The 6,001-nt window shown below is 39.3% G+C and overlaps 1 pseudogene; it reads left to right on the top strand.

The window, feature by feature from the left end:
- The first annotated feature begins 1,109 nt into the window (after positions 1-1,109).
- LOC118721933 lies at positions 1,110-5,690 on the top strand (annotated as a pseudogene).
- Positions 5,691-6,001: the final 311 nt, after the last annotated feature.

Below are 6,001 nucleotides of genomic sequence, written 5' to 3'. Positions count from 1 at the left end.
TCGTCTTATATGCCGGAAAATACGGTAGTTTTTTCACACTAGAGGCAGAGGATCCGAAGGCTTTTTTTTTTTTTTTTTTTTTTTTTTTTGTAATTACAGACTTTTGATCCCCAATACAAATGAGACATTTTGCAATTTTAACAAGATCCCACATAGTTAAATATGACAAGGCCACTCATTTTCCTTTAGCCTGATTTAAGAGAGTACCTTTTGACATTTTAATTTCTTAGTAATTTTGCCGTTTAACCAAAATCTTCCCCATTATGGCCTGGCTTGAAAAAGATGTTCTTGTCTAGTTTAGATCATGAATTCCAAAGCTTGGCATGGGCTTTAGGTGCAGTGAATCTTCTCATCGAATTTTGCAGTGATCCTCACCTTTACCAGTGATCCCTACCTTTACCAGTGACCAACTTCTTTTCACTCTGGCAAATCTTCTTCTCCAGTCCCTGTCTCGCACCATAAATTCTTCAGTCATTTTGCAGCAAGGGTTCAGGAATCTGGAGAAGGTGTATAAATGAATACTGATTAGACAAGAAATATAAATTTGGAAGCATTTGGGGAGGCTTTACCCTATAGCCGGGTGGCTCCCCAAATCTCTAGACCCATGGCTTTTTATTTACTGGAAAACACATTGGCCCTTTAGGAAAGCAAACAAGCATATCAAAAGTAAAGTTCAGCCGAAACCGGTTTGGCTCAGTGGTGGAGCGTTGGTCTGCGGACTGAAAGGTCTCAGGTTCGATTCCGGTCAGGGGCATGTACATTGGTTACGGGCACATCCCCGGTAGGGGGTGTGCAAGAGGCAGCTGGTCGATGTTTCTCTCTCATCGACGTTTCTAGCTCTCTATCCCTCTCTCCTCCTCTCTGTTTAAAAAAAAAAAAAAGTAAAGTTCAGTAACCAATAAAAGATTATCAGGTTAGGGCAGTGGTCGGCAAACTCATTAGTCAACAGAGCCAAATATCAACAGTACAAAGATTGAAATTTCTTTTGAGAGCCAAGTTTTTAAAAACTTAAACTTCTTCTAACGCCATTTCTTCAAAACAGACTGACCCAGGCTGTGGTATTTTGTGGAAGAGCCACATTCAAGGGGCCAAAGAGCACTATGTGGCTCATGAGCTGCAGTTTGCCAACCACCGAGTTAGGGGAATTGCCCTCAGCTGTTTGGCAGCAGGTAATAATATGCAGCTCTTCAGCCCTGCTGAAGATGTCCATCAGCCTTCTGATGAACTTCTCACATTTCTTATGCTGACTACTGTTCTTAGCCTCCAGCAGTAAGATTAAAGATTAATCTTTGCCTCGTATCCCTTCCACAATGACTAATATAGTGTTTGTAAGTGTGGTCCAGGGATCCACCTTCTCATTTAAAAAGCCCATGTTGAGCCAAGACTGGTTTGGCTCAGTGGATAGAGCATTGGCCTGCGGACTGAAAGGTCCCGGGTTCGATTCCTGTCAAGAGCATGTACCTTGGTTGTGGGCACATCCCCAGTAGGGGCTGTGCAAGAGGCAGCTGATCGATATCTCTCTCTCATCGATGTTTCTAACTCTCTATCTCTCTCTCTCTCTGTAAAAAATCAATAAAATATATCTTTAAAAAGCCCATGTTGTGTTTTGAACTACATGCCAGCACCCCACTACTCCCCTCAAAACTCCTCCATCACCATGGAGGAGGTATAGCAACATAGAAGAATTTGCAAAGGGATCCAAGATGAAGGAGAACAAAAGTCATCAGAATGATGGTGAAGTGTTTATTGGAGGCTTGAGCTGGGATACAAGCAAGAAAGATCTGACTGAATATTTGTCTCGATTTGGGGAAGTTATATACTGCACAATTAAAACAGATCCAGTGGGGCACAGACCTTCACCCCCCCCCCAACTTTGCAGGGGCCTGAACCCTCACCCTTGCTGAGGGAGGTATCCTGCCCCCATGGCTGCTTAACTTCCCATGCTCAGCTCAAATTGGGACCCAGGTAACAGACAGAGACTTGGCAGACAGCAGCTGCCCTCTCACTGCAACAAGACTTGTTTGAGTTGTCTTGTACCCATGATGTGGGGAACTGGGGTTTTTGATATCTAAACCCAGCCTAGCACAATGAATGCTCAGGGCCTGCTCAAGAAGGCAAATAATCCTTTCCACTAATATTTACAGGGTTAAATAAGATAGTTGTTAGAGTATGAAATTTGACAGTAAAATAGTAGTCAAGTTTTCAGGCTACTGGTAATTTAAATTGGCTAATTGAAATAAGTGAATATTCTAGAAAAATCAATTGTACTGGACAAAAAAAACTGTTCCTAAAGTGTTAACTAAAATTTTTATTGGCAGTCATCTCATGGTAAAATTGTGTAACATGTAATGAACCTAAAGTAGTCATATTTTAGTGCAAAAAATTAAAATTTAAAAGCTATTAAGATTATATCCAGAGATCGAAGTCTCTGATGATGCCTTACCATAATAGCAGTCAGTAGCTGTGTATCACTGCAGGTTGCCCAGGACCAAACAGAGAGGGTTGGACCTGCATTACCACCATCTGTCCACCATGCAGAACTGAAATATCATTGCTGACATGTACACATAAGGAACTGTTTGACATTGAAATTGGGTCTCAAAAGAACTGGTGGCCCAGAAAGAAGCTCACTACAGACTGATTCATATGTCTTTCAGCATAACGATTATTGTCTCATTTTTTATTCTTATAAGTATATTTCCAGTAGGACATGATCTCACTCATCTAGGGGAAATGGTGAACAACATAGACTGATGAACAAGAACAGACCCAGAGATAAGAAGCCATGGGTCAGACTGTTGGGCCTCAAAGGGAGGATGAGGATAAAAGGGAGAGATCAACCAAAGACTTGTGTGCACACATATGAGCCTAACCAGTGGTCAAAGACAATAAGGGGGTGGGGGCATGAGTAGGGGGGTGGAGAATTGGATGGGGGGTTGAGGAAAAATATGTGATACCTTAATCAATAAAGAAATTAATTAAAAATAAGCTAACAAAAATTATATTATAAAATTTCCAAAAGCCTCCTAATATTTAAATAAAAAAATGGGGTATAGTATAATAGAAAAATATCATGTAAGGAAAAATGTACTGTAAGTAAATTACATCTAGAAAATTTTTACTTTAGAAAATTAACTTTCATTTGTAATGCTAACAGCAAGACACCCATGTAAAACATACATGGTGTCTAAACAAGCCAAAAGAAAATCATTTGGGCAAAAAATGAAAAAGGATCCCAAGTCAAATTTATAGAAAAGATTTCTTTATTAACTTTTGGTAGAGAATATGTTTGTATATTTTCAGAAAACAACTCCAACACCACGTGGATTCCTGCAACAGAGAGGAATTGACAGGACTACTCCAGCTATGAAGACAGAAGAGAAACAGTCCAGAGATGGAAGATGCTGACAAGGCTTTGCCATATTAGCAGTCAGCAGCTGTGCATCACTGCAGGTTGCTCAGGACCAAACCAGAGAGGGTTGGACCTGCATTACCACCATTTGTCCACCATCCAGAACTGAAATATCATTGCTGACATGCACACATAAAGAACTGTTTGACATAGAAATTGGGACTCAAAAGAACTGTTGGCCCAGAAAGAAACTCACTATAGACTGATTCATTTGCCTCTCAGCATAACCATTATTGCTTGTCTCATTTTCAATTCTTATAAGTGTATTTCTAGTATCACATGATCTCACTCATCTAGGGAAAATGATGAACAGCATAGACTGATGAGCAAGAACAGCATTGATCAGACTGTCGGACCTCAGAGGGAAGGTAGGGGAGGGTGGAGATAAGGGAGAGAGATCAACCAAAGGACTTGTATGCATGCATATGAATCTAACCAGTGGTCACAGACAACAGGGGGGGTGGGGGTATATGTGGGGAGGGTTTTGGGATGGGAATGGGGGGATGAAGACAAATATGTGATACCTTAGTTAATAAAGTAATTTAAAAAATAAAACAGATCCAGTCACTAGAAGATCACAAGGATTTGGATTCATGCTTTTCAAAAATGCTGCTAGTGTTGATAATGTTTTGGAACTGAAGGGACACAGATTGGTTGGCAAATTGGTAGAGACCCCCAAAAGCCAAAGCTTTTAAGAGAAGGGACACTCTAAAAAGTTTTTGTGTGTGGATTGAGCCCAGATACTTCTGAAGAGCAAATTAAAGAATATTTTTGAGCCTTTGAAGAGATTGAAAATCTTGAACTTCCCATGGATACAAAAGCAAATGAAAAAAAGAGGTTTTTGTTTTATCACATATATGGATGAGGAGCAAGTAAAGAAGTTGTTAGAAAGCAGATATTATCAATTTGATTCTGAGAAGTGTAAAATAAAAATCACTGAACCCAAAAAGGTATATAGGCAGCAACAGCAACAACAAAAGGGAGGAAGAACTGCTGCAGCTGGTGGATGAGGTGGTATTAGGGGCCGAGGCTGAGGTCAGGGCCAAAAGTGGAACCAAGGATTTACTAACTATTATGATCAAGGATATGGAAATTACAACAGTGCCTATGGTGGTGATCAACACTATAGTGGCTATGGCAGCTATAATTATACTAGGTATAATGGATATGGACAGAGATATAGTGAGACTACAGTGGCCATCAGAGCACTTACAGCAAAGCATCTCTACCTTCTAGAAAAAATATACATAAGCAAATTATGTTGTTTACACACACAACCCCCTTTGTATCCGTCATTACATGTATGGAATAGAATGTGATGAAATAGATTTTAAGGAAATAGTATCATACTTGAAAATACTTAGAAGAAAATACTTGTCATATGAAATATAAGCACTAACTTAAAAAGTTCTGCCATGGCCTGAAATAAGTGTACAGATCAGTGGTATTAAATAAATTCATATTGCTGTGAAACCATCATCACCAACCTTGATGGACCTGTTTTGTAGCTTTATAGTGGTGGTGATTGCACATTGTAACTATTAAATACCACCGAATTGCTCATTTTGAAATGCTTAATTCCATGTTATGTAAATTGTACTTCCATTTTTTAAAAATAAATATATGTGGCTATTGAAATATGCAGTCATATAATATACATTCAAGTTGGCGTTCGCAGGGTTAAGCAGCATCCCCATCATGGCAAAATGTTTCATGCATGTTTGCATACTTAAGATATTTATACTTATTATAATTCTCCTCCCCCTTTTTGATAAAACAAGATTTAAGTTAATAAAGGTAACTAAGTTACCAAGAAATATAATCTAAGAATATTAGAAATATGTCATTGAATTTTAAATTATCGTGAACCTAACTATTGAGAATACAAGATGTGTCCTGAATGTTTAAGTTAATTTCAGTTTTCCAGCTCTGTAATGCACAGCAGTAGGTCTTTCACTCACTGAGACCAATATAATTTTTCTTACTTTGCATGTCTATTTTAGCTGAAAGAAAAGAGAAAACAATACTGTATTAAATAAGTGACCTTTATATTTATTGTAGATCATTTCTGAGCTGCTTCAAACAACTGGCTTTTTGTCCCAATGTTTTGTTTATCTCTCCCTGTGTTGCAGTACTAATAACCATTCTGAAAACCCCCTCTGCAAAACGAGGTGGAATACTAAAACACAGTTACTACATTCCTCTAGAGCCCTCTTTTTTAAAGCCTTCATCAGCAATAGATAAAACCCTCCCCCTTTCCAAGGCCAACATAATTTAAGGCAGCGAGTTCAAACAAAAATTTCGTTTATGGCTGGTACGTCCTCTCCGAAAGGCCAATATATCTTCTGGCATGTTTGGTTTCCAGAGAGGTCCTTAAGTAGAGAAATATAGTTTTATATACACATAACACGAAAGGAAAAGTAGAAAGAAGTAATGCTAAAATCTTGGCGAGACACAGACATGCCTGCGGCCCCCACCCTCCGCCACCCCATTCCCCCTTCCGCGCTCGCGCGCGTGCGTGCATGTACACACACACACACACACACACACACACACACACACACACAATCTATAAAGCCTGGTGCCTTC

Source organism: Pipistrellus kuhlii, unplaced genomic scaffold (genome assembly GCF_014108245.1).
Source record: "Pipistrellus kuhlii isolate mPipKuh1 unplaced genomic scaffold, mPipKuh1.p scaffold_m20_p_19, whole genome shotgun sequence".
Classification (NCBI taxonomy): domain Eukaryota; kingdom Metazoa; phylum Chordata; class Mammalia; order Chiroptera; family Vespertilionidae; genus Pipistrellus; species Pipistrellus kuhlii.
The sequence above is the reverse complement of the archived record's forward strand: the minus strand, read 5'-3'. Positions and strand labels throughout refer to the sequence as shown.